The sequence below is a fragment of the Ornithorhynchus anatinus genome, chromosome 16 (assembly GCF_004115215.2).
Source record: "Ornithorhynchus anatinus isolate Pmale09 chromosome 16, mOrnAna1.pri.v4, whole genome shotgun sequence".
Lineage (NCBI taxonomy): Eukaryota > Metazoa > Chordata > Mammalia > Monotremata > Ornithorhynchidae > Ornithorhynchus > Ornithorhynchus anatinus.
The window spans coordinates 42,459,263-42,474,404 of record NC_041743.1 but is presented as its reverse complement, the minus strand read 5'-3'; positions in this window follow the sequence as shown (position 1 = coordinate 42,474,404).

Below are 15,142 nucleotides of genomic sequence, written 5' to 3'. Positions count from 1 at the left end.
GTGCCTGGCACATAGTAAGTACTTAACAGATATCAGTATTATTATTGTTATCTACTCAGACTGTGAGCCCCATGGGGGACAGAGATTGGGTCCAACCTGATCATCCTGAATCTACCGCAGTGCTTAGCACATAGTGAGTGCTTAACAAATGCTCGGTTATTCTTAGATGGGGAAAGGCAGGTTCTTTTCAGCTCCCGGATTCTAGGATTTTCCTGGGCAAATCAGCCTTTAAAACCAGGAAAGGAAAAGCTGAAGGGCTGTGGGAGGACTCATCTGTGGGCAGCTGCCAGGATTACCCCAGCTCCGTCTGCCCTGCAAAGGTCAGAAGTCTGGGAATCACGGGTCTGGAAGAAAGCCCTCAGCCTTCCTTCTCTTCCTGACCCGCCCGCAGCAGCTGATTGTGAGCCCAGAACAAGGAGATGGGATTGGCTGGATGGTATCTTTCCAGCTCCAGCGGGCAAGGGGGTGAGGGAACGGGTAGGGGTGGCTGCTGAAATCTGGATCACCCTGCCACTTCATTCCTCTGTCAGTGGTATTTATAGTCCCTCCACTCTCCGAGCTTTAAGTGGCTTGGGCCAGATTTGGGGGCCAGTGGGACTCCCCCCACCCTCCACAGCTTGCTCTATGGAGGGGAAAGGCAGGAATTCTAGACTGCAGGAACCTAGGAATCCTCTATACTTTAAATTCATTATGGGCAGGGAACGTGTCTACCAGCTCTCTTCTAATGGACTCTCCCAAAGGCGTAGTACAGTGCTCTGCACACAGTAAGCACTCAATAAATACCTTTGATGGAATTTCATTTCCCTTGAGTTTTTTTCCTCTTCCAGGTGTGACTTGCAAGCCTATAGGGAGGGGGTCTCAGGGAAGATTGTGGGGTGCATAGGGGGACACCTTTTCTGAGCCCAGCCCACCTAGTTTTTTTTTTATGGTATTTTGTCAGGTGCTTACTGTGTACTATACTGAGCGTTGGAGTAGCTACAAACTAATCAGGTTGGACACAGTCCCTGTCTCATATAGGGCTCACGCCCTTAATCCCCTTTTTACATATGAAGTAAATGAGGCCCAGGGAAATGAGGTGACTTGCCCAAGGTCCCACAGCAGACAAGTGGTAGAACCCACGTCCTTCTGAATCCCAGGCCCACGCTCTATCCACTAAGCCATGCTTCTTCCCCCTCTCTTCCCCCCTTCCTTCCCTCTTCCTACCTCTCAATTCAATTCACTTTGATTATATTTATTGAGCGCTTGCTGTATGCGGAGCACTGCATTAAACGCTTGGAAGAGTACACTGTAACAGTAAACGGACACATTCTCTGCCCACAATGAGCATACAGTCTGGGGAAGGGCTCCCCTTCCCCCCTTCCTCTCCCTCTCTTCCCTCTGCAGAGATGAGAAGGATCTGCAGTGGCCTACAACGTGGAGGCATTTGCAGTTTATTGAAGCTGGAGTCCTGAGCTCCGGAGGGTTTCATTTAGCAGAAGCAGCCACCGGTTGGGCTGCCTACAAAAGGTCAAGGAACAAACACACAGCCCTGGAGTCACGTTTCAGGGGGTACATTTGTTCCCTGACATTTTCTGTGTGTGGATTGGGGGTGGGTCTGCCTCTCCCCCCTGTTCGCCCCCTCCCCATTTGGGGTGTTTCCAAGGAGAATCCCCCTGCCCCCCGAATGCAAAATAAAAGGGTGACTGAGAGCAAATGAATGAAATATGCTTTCCAGAAAGCAGGCCGAAAAGTATCTGCGCATTTTTCTGGGTTACATGACCATAGGTTGCTCCTCCACTTGTCTTCTCTGTGACTTTGGGCAAGTCATTTCACTTCTCTTTGCCTCGGTTACCTCATCTGTAAAGTGGGGATTAATAATAGTTTTGGGATTTGTTAAGCACTTACTATGTGCCCAGCACTGTTCTAAGCGCTGGGTAGATACAAGGTAATTAGATTGTCCCTCGTGGGGCTCACAGTCTTCACCCCCATTTTACAGATGAGGTCACTGAGGCACAGAGAAGTGAAGTGACTTGTCCAAAGTCACACAGCTGATAAGTGGCAGAGTCTGAATTAGAACCCATGACTTCTGACTCCTAGGCCGGGAGTCTTTCCACTGAGCCACGCTGCTTCTCAAGAGCGTGAGCCCCATTCATTCATTCATTCAATAGTATTTATTTGGCGCTTACTATGTGCAGAGCACTGGACTAAGCGCTTGGAACGGACAATTCGGCAACAGATAGAGATAAACCCTGCCCCCTGACGGGTTTACAGCTCCAGGTGGGACGGGGGGCTGTGTCCAACCCGATATGCTTGTATCCACTCCAGCGCTTAGTACAGTGACTGGCACATAGTAAGCGCTTAACAAATACCACATTAATTATTATTAATATTGTTATTATTCCCGAGGCAGTGAAGTCAGTGCAACAGGGAGGTGGGACGGTGCTTGGGACGTCAGCTGCGGGCCGTGCCCACCAGGGGGCAGCAGCCACCACCATTTCCTTCACCGCATTTCTGGCTGCAAGGTTGTAAAGTTGCAAGGTTGCAGGGCTGCAGGGCTGCAAAGGGTCGCACCGGATAGCACCAAAGGCCCTCGCTCATCAGGAGCAGAGCCCACACAGAGGGCACCTCCTGCTCTTCCCACGGGCGAGGCACCTCTCTGTGCCTCAGTGACCTCATCCGTAAAATGGGGATGAAGACTCGGAGCCCCACTTTCATTCATTCATTCAATAGTATTTATTGAGCGCTTACTATGTGCAGAGCACTGAACTAAGCGCTTGGGATGAACAAGTCGGCAACAGATAGAGACAGTCCCTGCCGTTTGACGGGCTTACAGTCTAATCTGGGGAGACGGACAGACAAGAACGATGGCACTAAACAGCGTCAAGGGGAAGAACATCTCGTAAAAACCGATGGCAACTAAATAGAATCAAGGCGATGTACAATTCATTAACAAAATAAATAGGGTAACGAAAATATATACAGTTGAGCGGACGAGTACAGTGCTGTGGGGATGGGAAGGGAGAGGTGGAGGAGCAGAGGGAAAAGGGGAAAATGAGGCTTTAGCTGCAGAGAGGTAAAGGGGGGATGGCAGAGGGAGTAGAGGGGGAAGAGGAGCTCAGTCTGGGAACGCCTCTTGGAGGAGGTGATTTTTAAGTAAGGTTTTGAAGAGGGAAAGAGAATCAGTTTGGCGGAGGTGAGGAGGGAAGGCGTTCCAGGACCGCGGGAGGACGTGACCCAGGGGTCGACGGCGGGATGGGCGAGACCGAGGGACGGCGAGGAGGTGGGCGGCAGAGGAGCGGAGCGTGCGGGGTGGGCGGTAGAAAGAAAGAAGGGAGGAGAGGTAGGAAGGGGCAAGGTGATGGAGAGCCTCGAAGCCTAGAGTGAGGAGTTTTTGTTTGGAGCGGAGGTTGATAGGCAACCACTGGAGTTGTTTAAGAAGGGGAGTGACATGCCCAGATCGTTTCTGCAGGAAGATGAGCCGGGCAGCGGAGTGAAGAATAGACCGGAGCGGGGCGAGAGAGGAGGAAGGGAGGTCAGAGAGAAGGCTGACACAGTAGTCTAGCCGGGATATAACGAGAGCCCGTAATAGTAAGGTAGCCGTTTGGGTGGAGAGGAAAGGGCGGATCTTGGCGATATTGTAGAGGTGAAACCGGCAGGTCTCGGTAACGGATAGGATGTGTGGGGTGAACGAGAGGGACGAGTCAAGGATGACACCGAGATTGCGGGCCTGCGGGACGGGAAGGATGGTCGTGCCATCCACGGTGATAGAGAAGTCTGGGAGCGGACCGGGTTTGGGAGGGAAGATGAGGAGCTCAGTCTCGCTCATGTTGAGTTTTAGGTGGCGGGCCGACATCCAGGTGGAGACGTCCCGGAGGCGGGAGGAGATGCGAGCCTGAAGGGAGGGGGAGAGGACAGGGGCGGAGATGTAGATCTGCGTGTCATCTGCATAGAGATGGTAGTCAAAGCCGTGAGAGCGGATGAGTTCACCGAGGGAGTGAGTGTAAATGGAGAACAGAAGAGGGCCAAGAACTGACCCTTGAGGAACTCCAACAGTTAAAGGATGGGAGGGGGAGGAGGCTCCGGCGTAGGAGACCGAGAATGATCGGCCAGAGAGGTAAGAGGAGAACCGGGAGAGGACGGAGTCCGTGAAGCCAAGGTGAGATAAGGTATGGAGGAGGAGGGGATGGTCGACAGTGTCAAAGGCAGCAGAGAGGTCAAGGAGGCTCAGAATGGAGTAGGAGCCATTGGATTTGGCAAGAAGGAGGTCACGGGTGACCTTAGAGAGAGCAGTCTCGGTAGAGTGGAGGGGACGGAAGCCAGATTGGAGGGGGTCTAGGAGAGAATGGGAGTTAAGGAATTCTAGGCATCGATTGTAGACGACTCGTTCTAGGATTTTGGAAAGGAAGGGTAGTAGGGAGATAGGACGATAACTGGAGGGGGAAGTGGGGTCAAGAGCGGGTTTTTTTAGGATGGGGGAGACGTGGGCATGTTTGAAGGCAGCGGGGAAGGAGCCCTTGGAGATTGAGTGGTTAAAAATAGAAGTTAAGGAAGGGAGGAGGGCAGGGGCGACGGTTTTAAGAAGGTGAGAGGGAATGGGGTCCGAGGCGCAGGTGGAGGGGGTGGCACTTGCGAGGAGGGAGGAGATCTCCTCTGAGGATACTGCAGGGAAGGATGGGAAAGTAGGGGAGGGGGTTGGTGGGGGGGAGGGGAGAGGCGGAGGGGTGATTTTGGGGAGCTCAGACCTGATCGTGTTGATTTTCGTGAGGAAATAGGTGGCCAGATCATTGGGGGTGAGAGATGGGGGAGGGGAAGGAACAGGGGGCCTAAGGAGAGAGTTAAAGGTCCGGAACAATCGGCGGGGGTGACGGGCATGGGTGTCGATGAGGGAGGAGAAGAAGCTTTGCCTGGCGGAGGAGAGGGCAGAGTTAAGGCAGGAAAGGATAAATTTGAAGTGTGTGAGGTCGGCTCGGTGCTTGGACTTTCGCCAGCAGCGCTCAGCAGCTCGAGCATAGGAGCGTAGGAGGCGGACGGAGGAGGTGATCCGGGGCTGTGGGTTAGTGGAGCGAGAGCGGCGGAGGGAAAGGGGGGCGAGAGAGTCGAGATGAGTAGAGAGGGTGGAGTTGAGAGCGGAGACCCGCTCGTCGAGAGTGGGAAGAGAGGACAGGGCGGCAAGGTGAGGCGAGATGCTATTGGAAAGACGGATGGGATCGAGAGAGCGGAGGTCTCTGTGGGGCAGTAGCGAAGATTTGCAGGGGGAGGGAGTGTGAGAGATGAGGCAGGTGAGAAGGTTATGGTCAGAGAGAGGGATTTCAGAGTTGGTGAGGGAGGAGATAGTGCAGCGGTAGGAGATGACGAGATCGAGGGTGTGACCGAGTCGGTGAGTGGGCGCAGTATGGTGGAGGAGGAGGTCGGCAGAGTCGAGGAGGGATAGCAGGCGGGCGACAGAGGAGTCGTCGGGTACATCCGTATGGATGTTGAAGTCTCCAAGGATCAGAGTGGGCAGAGAGAAGGAGAGAAGGAAGGTGAGAAAGGGGTCAAGGTGGTTGAAGAAGTCGGAGGTGGGACCGGGAGGGCGGTAGATGACGGCGACAAGTAACTGGAGTGGGTGGTAGAAGCGAACGATATGGGCTTCGAAGGAGGGGAAGGAGAGGGAGGGGGGAGGAGGGATAGTGCGGAAGCGGCATCGGGGCGAGAGGAGGAAGCCGACGCCTCCTCCCTTACCGGTGAGTCTGGGGGAGTGGGAGAAGGAGAGGCCTCCCACTTGTATCTACCTCAGCGCTTAGAACGGTGCCTGGCACATAGTAAGCGCTTAACATATACCATTTTGATGATGATGATGATGGGGCACTGGAAGCACCAGGAGGGAGATTTGTAGCTGGGAGAATGTATCAAATTAGCCTCGGGAGCCCAACTCGGGGGAGTCTGAGGGCAGGGCAGGGGATGAATTTGGAGAGGAGCTGTTGGAAGTCAAACGGGCAGTCACCAGCCTGTCAGGCCAGGGATTCTCACAATCCCATGGATCCTAGGGTGGTTTATCAATCAATTCCATTTATTGGATGAGTACTAAGTGTGGGCAAAGCTTTTGAGAGAGTACAGTGGAAACAGCGTGGCCTAGCAGATAGAGCATGGGCCTGGGTTGTGTTCCCAGCTCCGCCACTTACCTGCTGTGTGACCTTGGGAAGTCGCTTCACTTCTCTGGGCCTCAGTTACCTGTAAAATGGGGATCGAGACTGTGAGCCCCACGTGGAACAGGGACCGTGTCCAACCTGATTAGCTTGTAACTACCCCTGTGCTTAGTACAGTGCCTGGCACCTCCTAAGTGCTTAACAAATACCATTAAAAATAATTGGTGGGCATGATCCCTGCCTTCAAAGAGCTTACTATCTAGGCCTGTTATCCCATTTGATACTGGAGGCTCGCCAGTCTGCTTCTGGCACCAGGCACCTTTACTGTGTGGTATTTCTATTTTTAATTGCCCAGAAAATATCTAGTGCCTGCAAGTTCTAGAAAAGAACCTTATCATATGTGTCCTTATGACACCTTCACTTAGGTAACTTTAGGTTATTCATTCAATCGTATTTATTGAGCGCTTACTGTGGGCAAAGCACTGTACTGAGTGCTTATCTAACAGGTCAGTTGCTTGCCCAGTAATGAATCCCGATTGGTAGTCTTACCAGTTTGAAAACAAAACAAAAAAAAAGTGGCCAGAAATGGGCAAAGATATGAACACTAGTCATTCCCCAGGATCCAGAAATTCTGCTTTTTCATTTTTGATATTTTAAAATAATTTTTAAATTACACATTTTTGAGGTGGGTCAGCGTGGCTGGCTCTTCTTCCGAGCCTCAGCATCCCGGGGTCAGATTTCCGAGCCTCGGCTCAGAGGGGAGGTTGGCCACGAGGTGTCCCTCAGGGTCTCGGTGCCCTCTGTGGAGGTGAGATGCAAAGTAAACACACCTGGGTGGATGCCGGAAAGAGCTTCCTCAGCTGTGGTCTGTCCCCTGCGGTCGTCCCCTCCCCCTCGCCATCCGCCTCCCTCACCATCTGGAAGCAGCTTTCCATGCTGCCCACCCTGAGTCCGCCACCGAGAGGGTCCTGGGAGTAGTTTGCAGGCCGCAGCCGCTCCGGTCCGTGGCCCTGGCCCACGGCTCAGTCACGGACCAGGCCTATGGCCCAGCTTGGTTGTCTCCTGTGCGGTCACCATCTGACTGGCTGGGTCTGGCTGGGTGAGCTCCGAGTAGGGTAGGGACTGGTGGCTTTTGTAATAATAATAATGATGGCATTTGTTACTATGTACCAGGCACTGTACTAAGCGCTGGGGTGAATACTAACAAATCGAGTTAGACACAGCCCCTTTCCCATGTGGGACTCACAGTCTCAATCCCCCTTTTACAGATGAGGAAACTGAGGCCCAGAGAAGTGAAGTGACTTGCCCAAGGTCACACAGCAGACAAATGGCAGAGCCGGGTTTAGAACCAATGACCTTCCGACTCCCAGATCTGGGCTCTATCCACTCAGCTGTGCTGCTTCTCTGGCTTTTTTCTGGTTCCGTGGCTTAGACTCAGTGGTAAAGGAGGTTTGTGGAGGGGGAAAATGAGAGGTTTGTGGGAGGAAGGGGAGCCATTTAAAACTACTATAGGAATTGAAGCTTTGGTCTACCTTTGCCCCGATTTCCCCATTGAATTGTGCAGGCTTTGTCTCTTCCCTTAACAGGGCTCCCAGGTTCCTAGTACAGTGCTCTTTATTCATTCGTTCATTCATTCATATTTATTTTGCGCTTACTGTGTGCAGAGCACTATATAAGTGCTTGGGAGCATATAATATAACAATATAACACATTCCCTGCCCATAGCGAGCTTATAGTTTAAAGGAGGAGACAAACATTAATATTAAATAAGTAAATTACAGATATGTATATAAGCCATGAAGTCACTATGAATCGGAAACGACTCGATGGCATTTAATAATAAAAATACTAAATAATAAAATTACTAAATTTTATTTATTGTATTTATATTTTATTATAGTAAAAATACGAAATACTACTACTAATAATGATAATTTTAGTTAAAATACTAAATAATAAAATTACTAAATTTTATTTATTATTTACTAAATAATACTAATAATAATAAAAATAATTATTATTAAAAACATAAGTGCTGTGAGGCTGGGAGGGGAGTGAATGAAGGGAGCAAGTCAGAGTGATGCAGAAGGGAGAAGGAGAAGAAGAAAGGAGGGTTTAGTCAGAGAAGGCCTCTTGGAGGAGATGGGCCTTCCATAAGGCTTTGAAGCTGGGGAGACTAATCCTCTGTGGGATTTGAGGGGGGAGGGCACTCCAGGCCAGAAGCAGGACGTCGGTTGGAGGTTGGCGGTGAGATAGACGAGATGGAGGTGGAGCAAGGAGGTTGGCATTAGAGGAGTGAAATGCCCCTGACTAAGCCCCCTCTGCCTGGAGAGGGGCAGCCCATTCATTCATTCGTATTTATTGAGAGCTTACTGTGTGCAGAGCGTAGTACTAAGCACGTGGGCGAGTACAATATAACAACATATTCCCTGCCCATAATGAACTCACAGTCTGGGGAGGGGAGACAATAATATACATAAATAAATAAATGACACATATATATATGTGTGCTGTGGGGCTGGGAGGAAAGATGAGTGAAGAGAGCAAGTCAGGGCAACTCAGAAGGGAGTGGGAGAAGACAGGAGGGCTTAGTCAGGAAGGCTTCTTGGAAGAGTTGTGCCTTCAATAAGGCTTTGAACTGGGGGAGAACAATCATCTGTCTGATATGAGGAGGGAGGGTGTTCCAGGCCAGAGGCAGGAGGTGGGCGAGAGGTTGGCAGAGAGAGAGTTGAGATAGAGGTACAGTGAGAAGGTTGGCATTAGAGGAATGAAGGGTGCGGACTGGATTGTAGTAGGAGAGTAGCGAGGCGAGGTAGGAGGGGGAAAGTAACTGAATGTTTTAAAGCCAATGGTGGGGAGTTTCTGTTTGATGCAGAGGTGGATGGGCAACCCCTGGAGGTTCTTGAGAAGAGGGGAGACATGGTCTGACCTCCAGAAGCAGCAGAACTGTTCCACTTTTTAAACCCCCTTCCTAGCCAGCCTCCCTCAGGTGTGCCAACCGGTTGAGCCGGCCCTGGATGAACCACTCGGACACCTGCCGCCCGCCTCGGGCCTTCAGAGATGCCAACCACCATCCTGGCAACCTTCAAGATGAAAAACGATAGAGCTGATGGTGGGAACTAGCTGGGAATCTCCCCGCATCCATCCCCGCATCCATCCATCCCAAAGGGGCTCATGGTCTTATTATTAATCTAAAGGACGGTCTTTAGCAGTGTAGCCTAGTGGAAAATCCCATATGGGGCTGACAGTCTTATTCCCCATTTTGCAGATGAGATAACTGAGGCACAGAGGAAATGAAGAGACTTTCCTGGGTTACTCAGCACAGGGAGTAGAACTCAGGCCATTCTGACTCCCAAGCCCGTGCTCTGTCCACTAGGCCAAGCTGCACCTCTATTCAATCCATCCTAATATATATTTTTCTCCTATAAAGGCATAAATCTTGTATTAAATGCTGGAGAGAATAAACAGCTGTTAATTCACATACAATCCCTGGTCCACAGGGGGCTCAGGATGTAAGAGGAGGGAGGACAGACAGGCAGGGAAAAAAATGACAGGCCAAATGAAGAAGCAGCTCCATGCCATGGTCTATCAAATCCATTGTTCCTTCTCCAGGGACAGCAGCCAGATGTGGGAAGTATCATATGCTGGCTGCCCTTGTAGACAATCATCCTTCTGTTTAGGATGGAAATTTTTTTCTGTCTCCCCCATTAGAGTAAAAACACCTTGTGGACAGGGAATGTATCCTCTAGACTGTAAGCTCATTGTGACAGGGAATGTGTCTGTTATATTGTACTCTACCAAGAGCTTAATACAGTGATCTGCTCATGGGAAGCACTCAATAAATTGCTTCGGTTGGACTTTCTCAAGCCCTCCATGGTACTCAGTAAGCTCTCAGTAGATACCATCGACATTATTATTTTAGGGATGGATCATCAGCCATGCCTAACTTTCCCTCGCCCAGGAGTTGATCCAAATTCCTCTTTGAACCTACTGATATTTTCTGCCTGCACAACTTCCTGTGGTAACGAATCCCATATGCTTACCACCCGCTGTGTGAAGAAGTCTTTGCTTTTGTTTGTTTAAAACCTACCACCCTCAAGCTTGGGTGGCTGACTCCTATTCCGGTGCTGAGCGGTTTGGGACACAACAGTGCCTTGCTTGCCTGCCCCACCCCCTCAACTGTTTTGTAAACGCCCTTAATAATAATAATAATGATAATGGCATTTGTTAAGCAATTTCTATGTCAGGCACTGTACTAAGGGCTGGGATGGATATCTACCCCGGTGCTCAGTACAGTGTTCGGCACATGGTAAGTGCTTAACAAAGAGAAACAGCATGACCTAGGGGAAAGAACATGGGCTCGAGAGTCAAAGGACCTGGGTTCTAATCCCGGCTCTGCCATGTACCTGCTGCGTGACCTTGGACAAGTCCCAACTTCTCTGTACCTCAGGTATCTCAACTGTAAAGTGGGAATAAAGGCCACGAGTCCCACTGGTAGAGAGACTGAGTCCAATCTGATTGTTTTGTATCTCTCCAAGTGCTTAAAAAGTACCTTTAAAAAAAACAACTAAAAACTTTTGCCCTATAAGGCCGACGTCTGGTTCTCTCCGCTTAAGCACCTCTCCCAACTCTTTTCCTTTCCCTCTTCCTCCCCTCCTTTTCTTCCTTCTTCTCCTCTCCCAACTCAAAAAGAAAAGAAGAGAATATGCACAAAAAGACCCCCCCACACCCTCAACCGCACATACTCCCTCAAGGGGGAAGCATAAAACAAAGAGACATTTGAGAGCATCTGATAGAATTTTTGCTTGTCTGATTAAAAATGAAACTGCCTTGAGGGATGGGATTGTGGCTTTCTACATTTTATACAGCACCCCTTGAGAGACTACGGATACTGGAAATTTAACATGCCCCTTGGTTCCAGGAGTGCAGGAGCAGGGAAGAGGCAAAGTCTGTGTCCACTCCTTCATGCCTGGCATCCTCATCCCAGGTTCTTCCACCCTCACCCATTTCACTGTGTTCTGGCTTTAGGTCTCTAAGTTTCTGTTGTATTTTCCAAGTGCTTAGTACAGTGTACCACACTCAGTAAGTGCTCAATCATTCAATCAGTATTTATTGAGGGCTTACTTTGAGCAGAGGAAGGTACTCAGCTCTTGGGAGAGGACAGTATAACAGAGTTGGTAGACATGATCCCTGCCTTCAATGAGCTTACAGTCTAGAGGGGGAGACAGGCAATAATATAAATAAATAAGTGCAGTGGGGCTGAGGGAGGGATGAATAAAGGGTGCAAATCCAGGTTCACGGGTGATGCAGAAGGGAGTGGGAGAAGAGGAAATGAGGGCCTAGTTGGGGAAGGCCTTTTGGAGGGGATGTGCTTTTAATAAGGCTTTGAAGGTGGGGAGAGTGATTGTCTGTTGGACATGAAGAGGGAGGGCGTTCCAGACCAGAGGCAGGATGAGGGCAACAGGTCTTCCCATTCATTCAGTTGTATTTATTGAGCGCTTACTGTGTGCAAAGCACTGTACTAAGTGACCTGGCCCATTTCCATGCAGGCCTCTACCTCCAGCAATCAACCAATAGTTCTTATTTGAGCATCTACTAGATCCACTAGACTCTATGCTCCTCATGGGCAGGGATCAAGTTTACTGACTGTATCGTATGCTCCCAAGCAATTAACATAGTGCTCTGCACACAGTCAGTGCTCAATAAATACCATGGATTGATTTCTGCATGCTGAGTACTATATTAAACCCTTCGCAGAGGGCCCAAGTGCTTAGTCCAGTGCTCTGCACATAGTAAGTGCTCAATAAATACCACTGATTGATTGACTGACAGCTGATACAACCCTTCCCCTCAAAGAGCCAGCAATTTAGAGAGGAGTTTACAGACTGGCACCAGAGGTAGCTCCGTCCAGTGGCTACCAGCTGGGGCAGGGGCTGGAGAGTAGGAGAGGTGCCCTCAATCCCCCCCCCCTCCCCCAGCACCCCCCCCAGGAACCCAGACGACATTCCTGTCCCTCTTTATAAATAGCCCCTCATTTCCCCGTCAGGGCTGTCGGTCCGAGCTGCCGCCTCCGGGTGCGGGTGAGAATTATTACCAAATTTCCAGAGACTGTCTGAGTGTGGGAACTGGAGGAGAAAGCTGGAGTGAGTCCCTCTTTCATCCCTCCCATGTCTGCCAAGCATGGTTTCCTTTTGAATCCTTTAGTTTGTGCCAAATGAGGAAAGGGGGGGGGGGGATAGAGGGGACGCGGAGAGAGGAAAGAAAGAAAGAAAGAAAGAAGAAAAAAAACCCACAAGAATGTGTCCTGGTATCTGGCTTCATTCAAATGCTCCAGCCACTGTCAGGCCCTGAATATCTTCCTTATTCCCACTCCGACTTGGGAAAATGGAAGGGGAGGCGGCCGCGGTGACTGAGGGGAGCAAGCCACAACCTCCATTACCCAGACACAAAAAGAAAAACAAACAGATAAACAGTATTAGTGGCAGCGCCCGGGTTACTGCGGTGACTGAGAAAGGCCCGGGCCCGGTGAGGCCTGTCTGGCAGGAGGCTGCAGAGAGAGGTTCCACAGTGGGGTCCTGCCCCGGACAGCGGGGGGCGATGGGGGATGATGGGGGGCAAGGGGGAGGAGGCAGGCCCGTGTTGTCCCCCCACCCCCCCGACCCTGAGGTTTGGGGGAAAGGGACGGGGGGCGGCTATTCGGCTTCTCTCTGTGGGGACGCTCTGCCCAGACAGACGCCCCTGTGTCCGCCCTGTCTGTGGGGACAAAGGCGACTGGGGTCCGGCCGGGGGCCGAGGCGGGGAGGATGCTTTTCTCTGGGAGTTTGAAAAAAAGAAGCTTCTTTGACTCAAGGGGGGGCGGCCCGGCTTGATCCTGGCAAATTAATAATTTCCTCCTTGGAAACAATGAGGTGTGTGTGTATGGGTGTGTGTGTGTATGTGTGAGTGTGTGAGACTGGGACTGTTGCAGGGTGAGGGGTGTTGGAGAGAGGGGCAAGCAAACACACACACACACCCCTCCAGACCTGCCCGGGTGGAAGGGAGCTGCCTCTTTGGTCCTTTCCCAGATGTGTCTCCGGCAGCAGCTGCACATGACCGCCCCGGCGAGGGCCCAGCTGTGACGGCCGCAGCTGTCGTGTCCGGGAGGGGGCTGGGGGGGCAGCGCCGGAGGTTCCCATGAGGGGGGTGGGGGGCCGGGAGGGGGATGGGGGTCTGGGGGGATGAGGGGGAAGGGATCCGGCCAGGAAGAATGTGGGTCGTCGGGGGGACAGCCGGGGGAGAGGTGGAGGGAGGCCCCAGCGGGATGGTTTTCCTCTCTGGTTTCTTCCAAGGCTCCACCGAACTGAACGCTAAATATTAAACCGGAGTGTGCAAGCGGGAATCTGAAAGCCCCACAGGACAAACGATGCACATACTTGAGGTTTTCTGAGCATTAGGAGTGTTCCAAGGAATGGTCAGTATTGATTAAGGTGCTTTCAACAGGCTCACAAGTCATGGAGAGACCAATGCCAATGGACCGTGGGAGAGCTTCAATTTCGGTATGAGATATTTATGTGCCGTGGTGGGAAAGCGGCGAGCCGGGAGTTCCACAGGGAACCGCCGGGCCGTCAGGCTGTAGCGTGAACTTGGGTCGGTAGCTTTGGTCCAAGTGACTTGGAAGTGAGTTACACACTTCTCCCGCAACGACCCTCCATATCAACAGTACAGAGAAGCAGTTAGAGGAGTAGCGTGGCCTAGTGGATAGAGCCCGGGCCTGAGCGTTAGAAGGACCTGGGTTCTAATCCCTACTCTGCCTCTCATCTGCTGTGCGATCTTGGGCAAGTCACTTCACTCCTCTGTGACCCGGTTACCTCTTCTGTAAAATGGGAATTAAGACTTTGAGCCCCATATGGGACGGGGGCTGTGTCCAACCCCATTTGCTTGTATCCACCCCAGTACTTAATATAGTGCCAGGCACATAGTAAGCACTTAACAAATACCATGACTATTATCATCATTATTATTATTCTTATTATTACAAGGGAGCCACCTTAGCTCCCCATGGTCTGGTGGTGTATTTCCTGGCTGTTTGTTTTCCAGGCCTGGTGGGAGACGGGGATAGGTAACAGTGAGGCTAGAACTAGAATACACCCAGCCCTAATGGTTTGAAAACTGGACAGAGACACTGGTCAGGAGACCTAATTATAATAATAATAATGGAATTGTAATATTTGTAAGTGCTTACTCTGTGCTAGGCACTGCATTAAGTCCTGGGGCAGATACAAGGTAATCATGTTGGACACAGTCCCTTATTCACAGTGTAAGTAGGAGGGAGAATGGGTATTGAATCCCCATTTTACAGATGAGGAAATTGAGGCCCAGAGAAGTGAGGTTAAGTGATTTGCCCAAGGTCACCCGGCAGGCAAGTGGCGGAGCCGAGATTAGAACCCAGGTCCTCTGGCTCCCAGACCGATGCACTTTCCCCTAGGTCATGCTGCTTTCTCAGTGCTCTTTAATGCCATGCTCTTTGATCTAAGCAAGTTTGGAATTACTGATTATCTACTCCGGCACAGTGCTTGACACATAGTAATTATGGCATTTGTTAAGTGCTTACTATGTACCAGGCACTATACTAAGCCCTGGGGTGGATACAAGCAAATCAGGTTGGACACAGTTCCCATGTGGGGCTCTCAGTCTCAATCCCCATTTTACAGAGGAGGTTAACTGAGGCACAGAGAAGTGAAATGACTTGCCCAAGGTCACACAGCAGACAAGTTATGACCAACTGATTGCCAGGCCAGTGCTCTATCCACAAGTAATCGCTTAAGAAATGTCACAATTATTATTATTCCCTGCTGTTTTATACTGTCGGGAAGCAACATGGCGTAGTGGATAGAGCACAGGTCTGGGAGCCAGAAGGCCATGGGTTCTAATCCCTGCTCTGCCCCCCTCTTCTGTTTGACCTTGGGCAAATCACTTCACTTCTCAGAGCCTTAATTACCTCATCTGGAAAATGGAGATTAAGACTGTGAGCCCCACACGGGACAACTTGACTACTTTGT